The sequence below is a fragment of the Myotis lucifugus genome, unplaced genomic scaffold (assembly GCF_000147115.1).
Source record: "Myotis lucifugus unplaced genomic scaffold, Myoluc2.0 scaffold_70, whole genome shotgun sequence".
NCBI classification, from domain to species: Eukaryota; Metazoa; Chordata; class Mammalia; order Chiroptera; family Vespertilionidae; genus Myotis; species Myotis lucifugus.
The window spans coordinates 2,263,656-2,283,087 of record NW_005871118.1 but is presented as its reverse complement, the minus strand read 5'-3'; positions in this window follow the sequence as shown (position 1 = coordinate 2,283,087).

Below are 19,432 nucleotides of genomic sequence, written 5' to 3'. Positions count from 1 at the left end.
GCCTTTCCTCCCATTCCTGTGCATGGACTGTCCACATTCCCAGATAAGTGAGGTAATTTTGCTGTGCCCAAGATCAATTACCAATAGTTAGAAACACTAGACCCAAAATGGAGTCACTTTTGCTAAGCTCCCCCAAAGTTTCAGCCTCTTCCAGAAGTGGAATTTTAAAACAATCAGTCTAGAATTTCCTGCTCAATACTAGTGAAGTAATCTGCCTTATAAACCCCCTTGCTTCCCCTAAGGAAAGATGGCATTGCCTGAATAATCCACCCTTTTAACTGTCTTGTCTCACCATCTTTCTGCCTATAAAAACCTTCCATTTTGTACAACCCCTCGACCCTCAGAGGTCCCCTACACTTGCTGAGTGAGATGCTGCTGATTCATGAGTTGCTTAACAAAGTTAATTAGATCTTCAAATTTGCTTGCTTGAATTTTGTTCTTTAACACAATCAGTTAATACAATCAACTAGAGGCCTGATGCACAAAATTCATGCAAGAGTAGGCCTTCCTTCCCCTGACTGCTGGCACCGGCTTCCCTCTGACACCCAGGACCCGGGCTTCCCTCTGGCCTCCGGCAGGCACCTGGGACCTGGACTTCCCTCACAGCCCCGGCTTCGTCTGGAAGGTTGTCCGATCTAATTAGCACATTACACTTTTATTATTATCAATGAACTAGAGGCCCGGTGCATGAATTCGTGCATGGGTGGGGTCCCTCTAGGTGGCCTGCAGGAATCGGGCCAAAACCCACAGTCCAATGCTGCTTTCAGCTCCTACCTGCCACTCCGCTCATCCTGGCCCCACTGTGCCTGCCCTGGGCTTGCGCCCAATCAGTCCTGATTGGAAGAGGCTTGTGCTGCTACAGCAGCGCTCTCCAGCCATGAGCCCTGCATCTGGTGCCCTCCCAAGGGGAGTGGCCTGTGGGATTGAGCTGAAACTGGCTCTCTGACATCCCCCAAGGGGTCCCAAATTGCGAGAGGGTGCAGGCCAGGCCGAGGGACCCCACCAGTGCACAATCAGGCCGGGGAGCGACGCAAGAGGGCTCCAGGGCATGTCCGGCCCATCTCAGTCCCGATCGGCCGGACCCCAGCAGCAATCTAACCTTCCGGTTGGAGCATCTGTCCCCTGGTGGTCAATGCATGTCATAGCGACTGGTCGGCCAGTCAACTGTCTGCCCCCTGGTGGTCAGTGCACATCATAGTGAGTGGTTGAGCAGCCTTAGCATATCATTAGCATATTACGCTTTGATTGGTTGTTCTGCCATTTGGTCTATTTGCATATTACCCTTTTATTATATAGGATTATTTTTCATCAATACACAACGTGTTCTTTGTCTAATTAAAAAAACAAATAAGCCCTGACTTGGTAGCTCAGTTGGTTAGAGTGTTATCCCATCACGCCGAAGTGTGGGTTTGATCCCTGGTCAGGGCACATACAAGAATCAATCAATGAATGTATAAATAAGTGGGACAACAAATGGATGTTTCTTGCTGTCTCTCAAATCAATAAATAAAATTAAACAAACAAATTTTTCTCACATGTTCTCTAGCTACTGCCCATCTTTCTGCTCTCCTTCACAGCAAACAACCCAACACTCCTCCAACTTCACTTTCTATTCTTTAATGGACCCATTCAAACCGGGTCTCACCCTTGCCAGGCCATGGAATCTGTTCTTGTCAAGGTCATGACTTCCATATACTGGTTAATTCTCTCACCTCATCTTTCTTGACCTACCAGTAGCTGCGACACAGTGGTCTCCTAATTGACTTCCCTATTTGTACCCAAGTTCCCCTTTAGTCTATTCTCAACACAGAAGCCACAGTGATTCTTTTAAGACCAAAATCAGCTCATTTCATTCCTTTGCTCAATAAATTCAGAATAAAATCTAAAATCCATACCATGTCCTAAAATCCTCCCTGAACTGACTTCTCAGGAACTCTGGAAACTTCTGTTACTGTCTCCTTCCCAGCTATTCTCCCAACAGACCTGAGAGTACTTCCACTCAGGACATTTCTGCAGGGAGTTCGCTCTACCTGGAAGGCTCTCTCCACCATTATTATCTGCCCTTTTCTTCTATCCCTCCTTCCACACTCACCATTAGAATGGTACCCCTCAAAGGCAGGGAGGCTGGCCTCTTCAGTGACTGCTGTAATCGCACTGCTTTAGGACTGTGCTGGACACATAGTGGGCCCTTATCCAATATTTGTTGAATCACTGGAAAAGTGCCATGCTTTGTCTTGAAATAATATTTTCTAATATATAGCCCCTATTCAAATTTCCCCAATTGTCCCAGTACTGTTTTCATGGCTTAAATTTTTTTTTTAAATCCAAGATCTAATCAAGGATTGCCCATTATCTTGTTTTTAAAGTTTGCCTAGTTTTTAATGCATCTATCACTACACTATCTCTTATCCATTATTTCCAAGAGAAGAGTAAAATCTCCTCGCAGAAGATCAAATAAATGAAAAAATCTGTGGCAGGGTAGTGAGAAGCTAGGAAAATTACTGGGCAAGTGGAATGGGGAAACTGAGACAAGAACATTAAACAAGGCCAAACAATTTGGGCAGTTTGCTGCCAGCTTGTGAATCATAAGCCCTTATCTTCCCCAACCAAGGACACTTGAGAGCAAATGGTTTATACCTCTCCTCCATAGCCAGAGAATACATAGCTTAAATCACTCTGGTCTGGGAAGATAGAGAACAAAGACCCAATTAATGCCACTTGTGCCAGCTACATCCAAGGACAGATAAAGTCTGGAGGACAAATAACAGAAACCCCCAAAGTGGTATCACTTAAGAGAATAATGCTAGACAGGATGAATAGCTGCTAGGGAAGGAGGGGGGAGGGGCAAAAGGGGGGAGTTTATCTCACTCACTGAAGAAGGAAGTCATCAGTCTTGGGACTTGCCAAGATAAAATAGCCAGACCTTCTCGTAAATTCTGCGGAAAGCAGCAACAATGTAAAAGGGGAACCTTGAAACCTATAGGGGGAAAAAGTATAAAACTTTTGCTCTCCCACCAGGTGGAACACTCAGACTAGCCGAGTTGCCCTCTTGTGCTTTATGCCAAGTGTATTCTTAATAAATCTGCTTGCTTTGTCTCCCTAATAACTTCTCTTGCTTTGCTTCAACACTGTTGTCTGTCACTTGTCTGAATTCTTTCTCATAAGATGGTAAGAGCCAAGAAGGGGAGAGCCCCCTCTGACTTGGGCAGTTCTCTGGTAACAAACCTATCAATTCTACTTTTATTTTTCTCTTGGAGGTGCCCTCTCAAAGGTCTCCATCCAAACAAGTTGTGTCTCATGGAGCAGCTCTAGAGCTTCCCCTGCACTTCCCTTTACCACCATCGGAGACTTTCCTCGCCCTCTCTCCTAGGTTGGATTCCATGTGGCACGGATCCCAGGTTTCCCTCTGTCTTGATTGAATCCCTTGTTTTGGTAGAAAACTTCTTCCAGTAGCTTCTTGTGGAAGAGGGTGCATTAAAGGTAAGTTTTCTGATAATTTGCATGTTTGAAAAGACCTTTATTCTACTCTCAAACTCTACTGAGAGTTAAGCTGGATTTAGAATTCCAGGTGTAAAAATAATTTGCCCTTGATATTTTGAAGGCATTGTTTTATTGACTTCTAGTTTGCAATGTGGTTTATGTAGACCTCCCATTTGTTCTGATCACTTGTTCTATGTGTATAACTGTGTCCCCCGCCTCCACAAGGCTTTTAGGATTGTTTCTTTATCCCTCGTATTCTGAAATTGTACAATAATATGCCTTGTAAACTCATTTCTTTTAGTTTGGGCAAATGTTCTTTTATTATTTATTCAATAACTTTCTCCCTTTGAGTTATTCTCATTTCTCTTTCTGAGACTTCTATTACTGTACTGTTGGGGAGCCTGGATTTATCTCCTAATATTCCTATCATTTTTTTCTTTTTGTTTTTTGTTTTATTTTATGAGAAGTCTTAAAAATTATCTTCTAACCTTTCTTTCGAAATAGTTTCTATTCTACTTATTATACTTTTAGCTTCCAAAGCCCTTTCTTTTTCTGATTGCTTCTTAGAAAAAAAAAGTTTTAATAACACCTTATTCTAGACCAGTGATGGCGAACCTATGACACACGTGTCAGAGGTGACACGCGGACTCATTTTTTTGGTTGATTTTCCTTTGTTAAATGGCATTTAAATATATAAAATAAATATCAAAAATATAAATCTTTGTTTTACTGTGGTTGTAAATATCAAAAAATTTCTATATGTGACATGGCACCAGAGTTAAGTTAGAGTTTTTCAAAATGCTGACATGCCAAGCTCAAAAGGTTCACCATCACTGTTCTAGGGTATGTGTCCACTAGTTTTTCTTCTTTTTCAGAGGGTACTAGTGAGTTTCTTAGAAATTTTCTTCTGTTGTCTATCTGCATTGTCTCTTTCTCTTCTAAGATTACTTTTTTCCTTTTTGTTTGGGCTGTGTATCTTATGTTGGAGTCTTTCCTAAAATATCTGCTGACCCTTGGCAGTCTGTATTTAAGAGTGAGTATTGAAAAATCTGATTTTGGTGGGAAGGGTGAATTCTAATGACTGGTGAGTTTTACTGGAGGATTAAGAAGCTGGGGTGAGCAGACTTCTAGTGGACTTGCCTAATGTTAGCACTCAGAGGATCCACCACTTTCTAGCTTTAGAAGGAGCAAATCAACCAGGTCAAACAGCTTTCTGGGAAATGTGTGGGCAAAAAGGCTGGGAGGCCTTGCAGACTGTTTTGTAGTATGAATGAAAAAAGGGGGCAGGGGTTCTCTGTAGAGTAACCTCACATGGTGATCTGATCATAAATTCCCAACTGGGCAGGTTGTGGTGAGGAGTCATGCCCCAAGACTATAACTTTTAAGTAAAAGGTTTATCTTTGCCTTAAGCAAGCTCTGTCTGTTGTTTTCGTGTATCTAGGTTGACACATCTAGGAAAAAACCAAAAGAGCACAAAATCTTGTTAAATTTTATAATCCAGTCCCCACTTTGCTTCTCTCACCGCCATGTAATTTTCCCTAAATTTCCCCCTTAATTTCAACTGCATTAAAGAAGTTGCAAAATGTATTCGCAGGAGCATTTGAGATCTTGCTTGCTGGCATATGTCATCAGTTTGGCTCAAATAAACTCATAAAAATTCTCTACAGGTTTGAGTATTTCATACATTGACCAGTAGGTTTCTCCCATTTGTATTCTATTTTCAGTCCACCCACGGCCCATGCCTTTCTAGGCCCAGAGGCGGGGAGTGTGGGAATTAGGGGCTGGGGTGGGGCATTATTTTCATCTCTGAGACACCACTCTACTCCCTTCTCCCCCTGATTCTGGTGTGAAATAGGCTGGCTTCTCACTTGTGCCCCTCCGTTGATCTTGGGTTTAGCTTTTTCCTAGGTTAGTCACACTCAGCCATTGGTTGCTAGCTTCCTAAAAATGTGATCTTTTTGTTCTCTTCCACTTTTTATTTCCTTGTGGATTTATAACTTTTACTTTCCTTTTCTGTCTTTATTTTATTTTTTTTTGGCTGCAAAAATTTTATTGTTTCATTTGGTCCAATGCATGGGAGAGGGCTTCAGGGTAGTGAAAAGAATGGCTAATAGTTTCGGAAAGAGGCTCAGGTAAAAGCCAGACACCACGGGATGCAGAGGGGCCCCTCAAAGGCCTCTGGGGTCCACAGGCTCCTAGTCAGGCTTGAGGGTGGGCCTTTTGAAGAGGTACTCGCCCAGCCCAGTCTGGGGGCTGGCCAGCCTGCAGAGGTGAGTCAGGTGTCGCCCATCTTCTTGATGAGTTTCACCTCCTCACCCCGGAAGTGGTTCTCCAGGAAGTCACAGAGCTGAGGGTCTGTGGGAAGAACCCAGGGCCTGTAGCTCCCAAAGGGCCTGGTTCAGGTTCCTCTCCAAGGCCAGGGCGGCTTCCATGGGCCCTGAGTTTTGCCCACTCATCTTGGGAGGCTTCAGCATGTCCTGGAGAGAATGCAGCCAACACGCTGGTTTTGCAACTTTAAGAGATGCTCAGCACCGTGTGCTTCTTCTCTGCCAACTTGTGGAAGAAATGGCCCACGTCCTCGAGAGCCACATCGCCCCGGTGGAAATAGAAGCCCAGAGAGAGGTAGGTGCAGGAGGCCTGCAGATGCAGGCTGGCCAGGCGGTTGGCCGCAGCCCCCATCTCGGTGGAATAACTCTGACGATTTTGGGAGCTCATGGTTGTTCGTCTATGAGTTAAGAAAAAACAACAGTGTTGACTGGTCTCAGAGGTGGTTCTGAAGGTGATGACTGGCTAAGAAGCAGGAGAGTGGCTGGAGGCTGGAAGAAGGGGCGTCCCTGGGTCTGTTCGGACCAAACACTGTTGGAGCTGGAGACAGTTCTGGGACCGTCGAGGGCACTGCCTCTTTTCTGTCTTTTGAGGGGCATATGGAAGAGTTCAATTCTCCATCTTTTTGATAACTAATAATTTTGTTATACTAAAGGGGTTCGTTTGCCTGTGTGCATCAAAGCCCAATAAAATTCTAGAAGTTTGCAGCAAAGAAATCAGGGGTTTATTAGTTCAGGAAATAGTGCCAGGTTTAGAGACTCAGGTAAGCTAGTGCTCTAAAACCTGGCTCCCTGATGGCCTGCACGGGGACAGATTATATACAGGAAACATTATTAATCATGGTGATTAAGAGGGTGGGGGCCAGGGTAGGGAGTCGTTGATTATTGTATAGCTCCTGATGTCAGCCATGGCATCATTCTGTCTGGTTTTATAAGGGTGCGGCCAGTAGGGTCTTTCCACTTCCATGCACCTGGGGCTGAAACACAACTTAAGTCAAGATGTTACCTTTAGTTTGAGGGAAACTCTGTGTCTGAGGTAAAAAGGCCTGAGGCTTTGTTCTTATTTTATTCTATTTTATTTTATTATTGCTAATCCTCACCTAAGGATATTTTCCCATTGATTTTCTTTTTAGAGAGAGTGGGAGGGAGGTGGAGAGACACACAGAGAGAAAACCCTCATTGTTGGGGGCCAGATGTAAGCTGGCAAGGTCCTTGCACCTGAAGGGGCTAGTAAGGCTGGGACCCTTCCCCACACAGTTTTCCCAGACTTGTTTGGATGGCGATTATCAGTAGAATGAGAGCAACCTTTGTAGAATGAGAACAGCCTTTCAGGGCTTACCAAGAAGTCTGTAACTATTTACTGAGATATGCTGTACTGAGAACTTGTCCTTCTGCTGTGTCTCTCCCTTAGAGATTAAGAGGAAGAAAGAATACATTCCTCTTGACAGACCTCCTATTCAGTGTGTTGTGTATAAATAAGATTGTGTGGCTAATAAACTTCACTTCAGTTCCTCGAGAACTGGAGTCCTCCCGATCCCGCTTTCCTGTCTTTCTTTTCTCAATTCCCACCTCCCTGCCTCAGCCCGGCTCAACCTTGTCAGGCTGGCCCTGACACCTCATGAAAGAGAGACCCATCGATTGGATGGGTTGCCGCCACACTCACCCTGACCAGGGCTGGGGATCGAGCCTGCAACCCAGGTACATGCCCTTGCCAGAACTGAACCCCAGACCCTCCCCTTCAGTCCACAGGCCGATACTCTATCCACTGAGCCAAGCTGGCTAGGGCCTGAGGCTTTGTTCTTCAGACAGTTTGTTGCTGACCAGAATCTGATGTGCTGGGGACTTAATGATTAAGGAAGGGAGTGGACAGACAGAAAGGAGAAAGAGTCAGGGTAAAGAAATGGAGTTTCTGGGCAGATACAGTTCTTTATTATTAAACTTTTTAGATCATTACAGCACGGTTTTCCGACCACATATATAATTAAATCTGCCCATACTTTATTCACACACATAATTAAATCTACCCATACTTTATTTTATTGTGGGAATAAATGCTCCATCGCTTAAGAACTTAATATGTATTAGTGCCATCTAGTGGACAATGTGAATTTAGCACCATAGGCTTTAAAACTGACGGGGCACCTTCTGAAATGAGCGAGAAAGCATCAGTTACTCAATCCTCGGTGTCTCTATTCAAATCTCCCTAGATAGAAGTGTCTCTTCTATTATATGGAAAGCACATACACACTCATTTCAGAACCGATTTTATTTCATCTTTATGGCTATCTTCAAGTCTTACTGTTAAACTTTAAATTATTATTATTTTTTGCTAATATCCTTATTGGAGATGAAAAAATCGATGTTACCTTTTATTTATAACAGTCTTTTTATTCAATGAGGATTTGATTATATTTTTTCTCCCATGGGATGTTTCACAAGTCCACAGCTGGCTTTTCCAAAGAATTAATTGAGAAGGAAATGGCAGCGATGATTAGGCTGCTGCACCTGCTAAAACAGTAGAGGCCAGGCTCGGAGGTACCCTGGGCAGCGAATTATGCTGCTCTGCGGTTATTAAGACTTCATGCTACACCGGTGAATTGAAAAGACATACATTGTCCAGTCTTGCAATCGTACCCTCAATAATTTACTTAAAAAAAATAAACAAAACCCACAAACGGATCTGAAAATTTCAGGCAGAAATTTAAAATTACTTGTCTCTTTTCATAACTCCAAAAGGATTTTATATCTGTAACTGCAGAACCTGCTATCGATATTCCTAAGCTTCAATTCTGCCAACTCCTGAGAATTCCCATGGCATCAAAATACCAGTGCTTGAACCAAGTGCAAAGCAATTAAGCTTTTAACTAGATCAACTGTGAGCTGAAATCTGCTACATAATTGAAATGCCATCTAGTGGCCAAGTGCCATTTTTAGTCCTCAATCAAAACAGCTTTGCCCTAGTTGGTTTGGCTCAGTGGATAGAGTGTCGGCCTGCGGACTGAAGGGTCCCAGGTTCAAGGGTCCCGGGTTCGATTCTGGTCTAAGGGCACATGCCTGGGTTACGGGCTCAGTCCCCAGTAGGGGGCATGCAGAAGGCAACCGGTCCATGATTATCTCTCATCATTGATGCTTCTCTCTTTCTCTCCCTCTTCCTTACTCCCTGAAATCAATAGAAATATATTAAAACACACACACAACAAACAGCTTTGGTGCCTTCTAGAATTTTTCTTAGGTTGATTTATCAAATAGTTTTGAATCAGGATATTATAGTTGCTTTTGCTCTTGCAGTGAGATGGCATTGGAATATTTCCTTATCATAAAAAATATTGAACAGCTTGAAATGTTCCAGCTCTTATTCTAGGCCCATCTGTTTATACAGCTTCAAAACAAACAGTTGTTGCTTGGTTTGGTTACTAAGTCATTAAATAACACCAGTAGCTGTGATTTATTACTTTGTAGTTGAAAAATAAAAAGAAGTATATATGTAATGTCAGGTAACTAACATTCTAAATATTGATGGCCAGAAGATTGAAAGGATCGACCTTCAGTCTCAGAAACTTGAAGAGCTGTGAGGGAGACATATCCTTTGTCCATGAATGAATGTCATGAACAAGCAAACGAGTGTGATAGCAATATTATTGGCGGTAGGAGCAGCAGCTAACATGTATTGAGTGCCTACATGCCAGACACTGTTCTGAGTGCTCATTTGTAATCACGCTTTTAATCTTCACGTCGGCCTGAAGACATAGCACTATTGCTATACCGATTTCATAGACAAAAGAAGGCACAGAGTGGTTACACTGCATGCGCACTAACCGAGAGGCTGAGAAGGGAGCAGAATATTCGGAGTGCCCTTTGGTCTCTTCGCTGGTTTAGATTTCGGTTAGCACTGCTTTGATGGAGGATCCTTGGAGGACCATGAACGTCCCTTTGATAGAAGCAGGGCACAGTCAGCACTGGATCATTCTGGCCTGGGTTTGGCGATGTTTGTGCGAGGATGAAGCTGAGAGAACAGGGCTCGCTTTGGGTCCCTCACCCCATCAACTTTGATTACACCGGGGGAAACTGTGTAATTTTTAATGGTGAAGGGGGAGGAAGAACAAAAATTAGGAAAAATAAAATTTTATATCAGCGTTTTAATCATATTCCCATTATATACTTATGTACCCAATTTATCTCTACTTAATGGGGCACAAATATGAAATAATCTAACTTTTTCTTATCCTGGCTGCGAAGTTGTGATTTATAACAGGAAATATAGATTTGGTCTTCCATTCAGGCTTATTTTCCAGGGAAAGAAAGGACAGATCAAAGAAGTTCTGAAGGAAATTGCGACAATCAGTGTTTTCCACCCAATAGGAAGAGAAAGTAGATAACACTACGTTTCTAGGAAGCGGTGTGTGGGGGGAAATAGTGGGGAGGTTTGGGAAGGAGAAACAAACATACACACAGAAGCACATACTCACACACTCTACACCCAAGACAGGAGAGAAAGGAAAATTCAGGAGGAGGAAGGGAGAGAAGTGGTCAAATAAGCGCACCCTGATTTTCTCCTCATACCTTCACGGTGTATTTGTAAGCTCCTCCCGCTCTTCTCCAGGTAGTAGGTAGTGGATTGATTTGAGTGTAACCAAACTAGCTGCGGTTATGCAATAAATAGGTCATCATGAAGTATTTTTCTTCTTGTTCATCACAAATCTGGTTCTATTCTTTCACTTTGGGCATGTGACCATTTAAATCTGTAAAGACAAGTGAGCTTAATACCTCACACAGTGCTTTGTTGCTTTCAGTGAGCCTCACACAGTGTTTTTGAGGTGGATGACAGTGGGTTTACTATCCTCCATGTACAGATAAGGAAACTGGGACTCAGAGAGATTAAGTGGCTTGCCAAAATTCACATGACTGCTGGGCACAGAACTAGAACACCAAAGCATTTCATTGCATTCATTGACACACACACACACACACACACACACACACACACACACACACCACATTTTTCCAAGCATGGAGTATGAATATGTGTGCATGCACAAATGCCAATGCCAATTGAATGTTAGGTAAGGTAGCCTGATATAAAAGGGAAAATTATACTAATTGCAATTTTATCATCTAATTTTTACTTTCTCAGAGATCTTACTCTTCAGAGATCTTCAAAAGAAAGTCAGATAACCAAATCAGCTAAATAGAATAGATACTTTAGGTGTTTTACAGCCCCGAAGGAAAAATCTAGGTAATCTTTCAAGGTTTACTCTAGTCTAATTTTATTTTAAAAATGTAAAATTCTAATTCTTTAACAAATTTTGTATTTGTGAAATAACATACCTCTTTAGCAGCTTTGCAAGCTTATCATGCCTGGTACAATTTATCCAGAAGGAGGCAGCATTTTACTATTAAATTGATGCTTCTGCAAAGATTCTAACAAGTTTTCTTCCCTCTCCTTTAAAGATGTAGACTACCTAATCACACACATCCAAAAACACTTTAGGGAAAAGATTCTTGGATGTCACTAGAGCTTTGCATATTGACACAGTATGTAAAAAGTCAAATTCTGCTCAGATTAATCACATTTAACATTACAAATGGCATATATGGTGCCCAAATTCATTGGCAGGAACCAGTTTTGCAGTCAAGATACTGATTAAAATAGTGTTACACAGAAGATGGAGTGGAAGAAAGGGAAAAGTAATGATTCAATCATTGATAACTTGTAGAAAGAAAATATTTGGTCAATAAGAGATCAACTTTAGAGAAAAAAATCTTTAAGTTACTCAAAAATAAGGGCAATGAGTTTTAATCATCTGCCTAATGTCATGAATGGAACTTGCTTCTTCTTTCCTGGTTTTCATAGAATCACAGCATCTTATAGAAGGGACCTTGAAATGTTATGTGACACATCTCAGTGAAGTGAGGTCAGAACTCATTTCATCCATCTAGGGAATGAGAGTCCACCTGCTTTCCAAAAATCACCTCGTTAACCTAACGAAAGACCCGTTTATTACTCTCCTCACTTAGGAAACGCCCAGGGTTTAAGGAGCTCTGTGCCGGGAATGGAAGACCAAATATATATTTCCTGTTATAAATCACAGCATCACGGCAAGGATTAAGAAAAAGTTAGATTGTTTTATATTTCTGCCCCTTTAAGTAGAGATAAATTGGGAATGTGATTAAAACACTGATATAATAATTTTATTTTTCCTAATTCCTGTTCCTCCTCCACCCTTCACCATTAAGGCTTATTTCCCAGGGAAAGAAAGGACAACATCAAAGAAGTTCTGAAGGAAATTGTGACAATCAGTGCTTTCTATCTAGGAAGAGAAAGTAGATGACACTAAGTTTCTAGGAAGCTGTGTGTGTGTTGGGGATGGGGGCGAGGTGGGGAGGAGGGACAGACATATACATCCAAGCACACACTCACACACTCTACACCCAAAACAGGAGGGAAGGGAAAGGTCAGGAGAGGGGGGAAGGGAAGAGGTCAAATAAGTGGACTTGGATTTTCTCCTCATACTTTCATGGCCAAAGGAGAGAGGGAGTTAAAAAACAATTTTTTTTTAAAGGGTGGATATTCCCAGAGCAAGAAGGTTTGTTTCTAGTTTCTCTAGATACAGACTAAGAACACTTCAAGACATCTAAGAGAATCACAGTATGTAATATGGAGCCACCCATCAACAAATTGAAATGGCTGAAAGTAGCATCTAAGCATAGAGAGAGTCAGATATAGAGTCCCAAGGATCCCTTGGCTTCTGTGTGATGTGGAAGGATCCAGGAGGTCTTCTATACCCTAATGCAGGAATTGAAACCAGAGGCCTGCTGTGGCTGTGGTAGCAATAGGTGGGAGGAATCCCAATGAGGCCTCTCTCAGGGCTGCTGGAAGCAGTAATGGATATAGACTTAGAGGATTTGCAGGGCCAACCTGGGCTAAGCTGGGACCAGTTAACAGAGGAACAGACCCCCGAGACCCCCAGCTTTGCCAAAGGAATGACCACGACTTTCATCAGAAGGTATGACCAGGTAGTGCAGAGGGCATCTCTGAGGAGGCCAGCCCAGGGGTCAACTTTGCCCTTCAGCCGTCCCCTTGGAACAAGAGAGGAGAGACAAGTCTTAGAGGGAGTCTGAACTTTGAACTCACTGTGTATTTATCTGGAAGGGAGTCTTTAACCTAAAGTAATGGATAGATTCTTAACTGGCACGTTTGTATCTTCCCTTATTCCACTTCACCTCACCCGCCTCAAAAAGTACAAACGGGGGTGTTACCGATTGGGGTTACTGGTTGGGACCTCCATTTTTTTCTCGACGCAGAAAAGATTTTAAGGTCAATGAAAATGAAAATAAAGCAAAATGGGGTTTATTGAAGATACATTCCAAACGAGGAGCAGGCCAGGTGAGAGAAAGCCTGGCCCTCAACTCCTGGGTTTAAAAGAAGGATTGTCTGCCCGGCTGGGGTGCTCCATGGTTGAACGTCGACCTATGAACCAGGAGGTCATGGTTCGTTCCCAGTCCGATGGGGCATATGCTCGGTTGCAGGCTCAATCCCCAGTGTGGGGTGTGTAGGAGGCAGCCGATCAATGATTCTCTGTTGTCATTGATGTTTCTATCTTTCTCTCCCTCTCCCTTTGTTTCTGAAATCAATAAATATATATTTTAAAAAATAAGTAAATAAAAGAAAAGAAAGGAAAGGAATTTTCTGGATGGACACTTTCATTTTCATTCAGAGATGATGGACAGAAACTATATTTCTTCTGGGCATGCCCTTACCCATAATGTAAACAGAAAACCCCACGAAGGCGGGGTCAAAACCAAAATGCAAATTTTATTATAGTTAGTCCAGGGCCCTAGTAAGGTCACATTGGTATTGAGATGACGTCAATTTCCTCTGAACTTGCGCCAAGAACTGGCTAGCTCCAAACATGCCTGCTGGCAGTCTGCTGTCCCCCCATAGAGAGGGGGTCTGAAGGCAGTGTTGGTCTGATCCCTGCTCAGGACCCCAGGGCAGGCCCCACCCCAGCCACTCATGTCTAACTTCCTCCGTAACAGGGTGGATTGGTCAGCACGGGGTACCATAACAAAATACCATAGACTGAGTGGCCTACACAATACACATTTATTTTCTCATAATTTTGGAGACTGGAAGTTTAAGGTTCGGTGCCAGTAGATTTGGTACCTGGTGAGAACCCTCTTCCTTGGCTTGATTCTCATGGCAAAAAAAGAGAGAGCTCTGGTGTCACTCCCTCTTTAATAAGGACACTAATCTCTTTATGAGGGCCCCACCCTCACGGCCTCATCTAAACTTGCCAAAGGTCCCTTCTCTAAAATACCACCACATTGAAGGCTAAGGCTTTCCCATATGAATTTTGTGGGGGAAACAATTCAATCTGCTGCATGGGGCTTGTGAGGAAGCTTATATCATTTATGGAAAAACACAGTACCACAATCTTTTGGCATGTGTAAATTAAAGTGTGCCATTAAAAACCGATTATATGACAAATATTTTCAGTTCCCCACCTCCTCACCCATAGGAACAGTGTGTGTATAGGTAGAGAAATAGACTGAGGGTGGAGGGACGGAAAGAGAAGGAATGAAAAGGGTCGAGGAGGGCGAAAAGGAGAAAATTAGAAGGAGGTGAAGGCGAGAAGGAGTGACCTGGAGATGGAGAGAGAGTGGGAAGAAGGGAGAAAGAGAGGAGGAGAGAGGAGGAGAAGAGGGACTGAACTCACTGGAGCAGGGGAGTTTGCCCGAAAGACTGGAATATGGGGGGAAATCGAAATTAGAGAGGATTCTCAGAGGTAGCCTTGCTCTGTGATACGACACCCTCCTGAATTTCTCAAGACACCTTCTGTCAAGAAACACATTCCTATTCCTCCCTTTTACAATTGAGTTTCTATTTTTTTATTCTGATAGTTTGCTGTGTTGGGATCTTTGGGGGCCTTGGGGTCACACACTTTTCAAATAGTGGTGACCCAGGCTACAGTTTAACAGGCCCTCCTTATTGCGAAGTCTGTCTTGTATCTGACCTCCCCCCTGTTTTGGCCCATTGGAGAGCAGTCTGTCCCTGGTATGCCTAACAGCCATTGTAAAGGACAGTCTGATAGGAGAGCACTCGGGGTTTTTCTCTCCAAGCTGGAATAAACTTAGTTTCTTTGTTCTCCTAGGTTTTCCTTCCGAATCACTGAATCATCTTTAGTTTTCCTTGAATTTGCCATGTGCTAATTAGCCTGGAATGGGATTAGCAAATACCACAAAACAGTGCTTGGCTCGTGTATTCTGAGTCATGCTCCGTTTCTTTCAACAACTTTACATTTCTTTTTTTCCGACTATTTGCTTAATGAAATAAAAGGTCATATTTTAGTTGTAATGGTCCCAGTGATTTCAACTATTTGCTGCGTTATTCCGACTCCTTCAGACTTTGTGACAACAGTGGCTAGAGGACACTGTATGATTTTTAAAAAAAATCTATTTTCAGTGTAAAACTCTTAGTGAATATTTAGAAGTTTGATTTATTACAAAGTTTAGAGAGTGTGCTTACTTAAAATGAGAGAACTCTAATTCTGTCATAAATGTCCATTTTGGTTGACTACTTGCCTAATGAGGCATAATATACAAAAATGCTGAACATTCCATTCAACCCTGTGGGACAAACTGGGAATTCTGCAGGATTGAATTTCAGCATTAAAAAAAATGAGAAAATTCCATACAATTAAGAGGATATTGGAAAAAGGAAATGGTAAGTTTGTAATTTTCTGGGGAAAAAAATTAAGAAGGATTTTCTTCCTGTGTGAGAAAGTAGGGGAAAGTTTCAGAATTTACAAAGTATATAGATTGCCTTTATGTCTCCGAGTAGATTTTTGTGGTCTACTTTAAGGCTTGAAAATAGTGTTTGCAAACTGATTGGATTAGATATACTGAGGCTATCTTTCACAGTTATAGGTTATCTGGAGATAAGCACTGTGTTGTTTGAGAATTATCAAATACTTCAGTACTCATTCAGTACTCATGATCCCAAGCACGAAGTAATATAAGTAGTTTTTAAGGCTTCCTGGAAGCTATGTGGAAATTTTTTGGACAAGGTCAAAGGTATTTTGAAATATCACGTACATTATTTTGTCTTTGACCAAAAGAGTAGAAAAGTAAAATCATGCTTAATTAAATAAAAAAGTAGCAAATTTGAAAAATCAAATATGCTTAACATCTGGACTATTTAAGAATGTTGTTTGAAAGAGTGACTCTATTGTATCTGTGTAACATCACCCATGTTCTTTTTGGTAAATAAAAAAGGAAATCACTAGTTGAAGACAATAGCAGAGTTCACGTTTTCATGATCCCATATCTCAAAATCAAAATATAAATGCACTGTTCCAAGAATTTGTCAGTTTCCATATGATTTATTCTTGTTAATAAGGGCAAATATATTACAGTTTTGTATCAAACCTGTGTCCTAAAGGATTTAAAATAAACCAGTATGAATGACAGACAGGTATGATACAAAAAAAATCACTAATGAAAATAAGGCAGGATTCCAAGTGTATCAGATGTCCACGTTGGTGTGTGTTACATATTAAAATAATGGATTTGTGATATCAGAAACCTTGACTTGATTTAAGGTTTTGGTATCTTAATGACCCACCCAGCCCCTTTCTTCATTATTCCTTGACTCTTCCAAAGCCTCTACTTCTCTACTTCTGCCAACCCTTGGTCTGCTCATGTCCTATCACCTGCATTTTTTCCCCTTTGGTCACAACCTTTTCACCTTCAATGCCCCCATTCTCAACCCCTCTGAGATGGTTCTTTTTCCCATGGCCGCCCTGGCACTCTTCCACGTAGACTGTGGCAGGCTCGCTCCAGCCTTTGTCTCCCTCTGCTCATTTGGGGGCCTGGAATCTTGTCTGGGCCAGACTTGGTCCTTATATGAGCTCACTGATATGTGGAATCTAATGAACAAAATAAACTGACGAACAAAATCCCCAGGAGCATGGGTACATGGCACAGACTGTCTGGTGCCCAAGGGGCAGGGGGTGGGGGTGACTGGATAAAGAGGGTGAAGGGATCAGCTAAAGAACATATATGCATACCCTGTGGACATGGACAATAGTTTGGTGAAGGCCAAGAGACAGGGAGGGAGAGATGGGGGCATGGAGGTGGGCAAAAGATGGGAAAAGGGGGATGCCTGCAATTATGTCAGCATTAACAATTTTTAACTAGAAAATAAGAGAGAGAATGTGTTTTTAGAAAGGTGAACAGCTTTGATCTCATTGTGATGTCCTTTTCTTTAACAGCCCCCCTCCCTCTTCTTCCAGTCTATTGGCACACCATTTCCTTTGCTTCAGCTGCATGTTTGGGAAAGAGCATAGGGAAGGCACACCGTACATGTGATCATCTTGCCCAGAAGTGACCCTCATCACTTCTGCTCACAGTCAATTGTCCAGTAGAATGGAAAGGGAGGCAGGAAAGTGTAGAGATACAGAGAAATCAATGAGCATCAACAGTTTCTTTGACATCTACCTTGTAATTGTCTTGAGAATTAAATATGTTCACATCTGTAAAGTATTTAGCTCAGTGCTTGGTCGCTGAATCATTATTTGGTATTCCAGGTCAATGAAAGTTGTTTTGCTCATTGTAAGTGGATGCATTTGCATTTTCCTTTACATTTAAATATTTCTGTGAGTTTGGTTAATGCAAGCGAAAGTCAGAGAGGTGGCTTCAGACTCAGAGTGCCAATAAGACAACCTTTCTGGGTCTGCAAATGCAATGACTGCCTAGAAACCGCCTAGAAGCACCACCTTGTGGAGTCACATTGTGGGGACAGTCAACTGTGAGGTGAAATTGCTCAGTCACAACTGCTGCCTTTCTTGGAATTGTACCAGCTTCTAGAATATATTTTTTCCTTCTGGTCTTAGCTGGGCTTGCAATATACAGAGCCAGGGGTGGAGCTACCTGCCCATATGGATCTTTGGTCCTCCTTGGTGATCTCTGGTCGGATCCTTTTCCTGTTCCCCACAGCAGTTTCTGAGCTTTTTGTAGATGCCTGCTATGGAGTTTCCCCTGGTGTAGCCTGGAGTGGCATTTGTCTGGAGGTCTTGCTACTCAGTTGGTAACCACTAATATTCCAGCCAGCTTACCCTCTAATACCAACCCTGAATATGTTGCTCTTTCTAAAAATTACATATCATCATCCTTCTGCCACTTGCCTCCCAGATCACAGCATGTCCACCCCTAGGAGAAGAATGGCATGTCTGCCTCAAAGGCAACAAATAAAAATTATTAATTTTATTTTGGAACACTCATAAATATGTTAAAGGTAGAGTGTAAACTCCTCTTAAATTTTAAATCTAGAACTACAAGAAAATTTCTCCTATAAATTGGGTGGATCCCTTGCTTCATTTCTACTTTCGTTTCCGTTGCCATCTTGGATATACTGGGGGAGAGTTCAAGGACCACCACTTCTCTCTCTTGCCCATCGGATTAACTTGGACTTGTTCTCACTGAGTCTCATCTTCTGATAGGCCATTCATGAGGTCCTTTGGCTGGTGGAGATGCCTTTTTCATTCTCAGAGCCATGCATGGTTCTCCTATGGTCATTCTTCATATTTTATTATATATTTAGGTATTTAATACTTATAGCACTTACTAAGGGCAAGGCAATCTTCTAAGTGATGAATATATATTTGATTTCAAATAAGAAGGAGGAAGTAGAGAGAGAGATAGAAACATCAATGATGAGAATCATTGATTGGCTGCCTCCTGCACGACCCTCCCCCCCCCCCGCCCCCCCACTGGAGATCGAGCTCACAACCTGGGCATGTGTTCTGACCAGAAATCGAACTGTGACCTCCTGGTTCATAGGTTGAAGCTCAACCACTGAGGCACAGAAGTTCAATAATGTTTTCAAAGTCACACAGCCAATCAATATAAGCCATAAACCAGAGTCAGGATTTGAACTTGGATATCTCATTTCTAAGTCCATACTCTTAGTCACTATGTTATGCTGCCTCTTACATTAATTGCTGGTTAATTTTTCTGAAGACTATATGGGCCTGGAGGACAGAGTTTTATTTATCTCTGTATTCCTCAAGCTTAGAGTGAGACCAGCACACAATAACAGTGTAGCAGATGTTGGGGAACCCTCTCCACAGAGAGGTGAAGGTCACGAGGGTTGTGCACCAGGGCCAGGTGATGCTGTGCGTAGTCACCCCATCAGCTTCTTTATGTACACGGCCAGCAACCTCTAATTGCTAAAGGGATTTTAAAGTTATTTCATCCTGTGCTTAGTGGAACAAGTTGTGCAACTTTTGTATATAATATCTTTAGATGTTTTCCTAGAATATTTTAACAATTCTTTGTTAATGCCTGAATGGAAATTCTAGGAGTTCAATTTCCTCCGACACCCTGTTGTTGGACTCGAGGAAATACGGTTTAGTTGTGCCTGTTCAAGATTTGTGGAAGTTTACAAACCTTTGTGCCAAGATCTGAGATTTCAGTCGGTACTACCTGTCTTGGAGCTTTGATGTCAAGGGCAGACTAACAAAAACAAACAAGCAAACAACAACCACCCCCTAAAAAAAAAACAACACCCAACATTTTCGAAGCTTTGATAGTAGAAACAAATGCCGTTACCTGCCGTGTCAGCACTT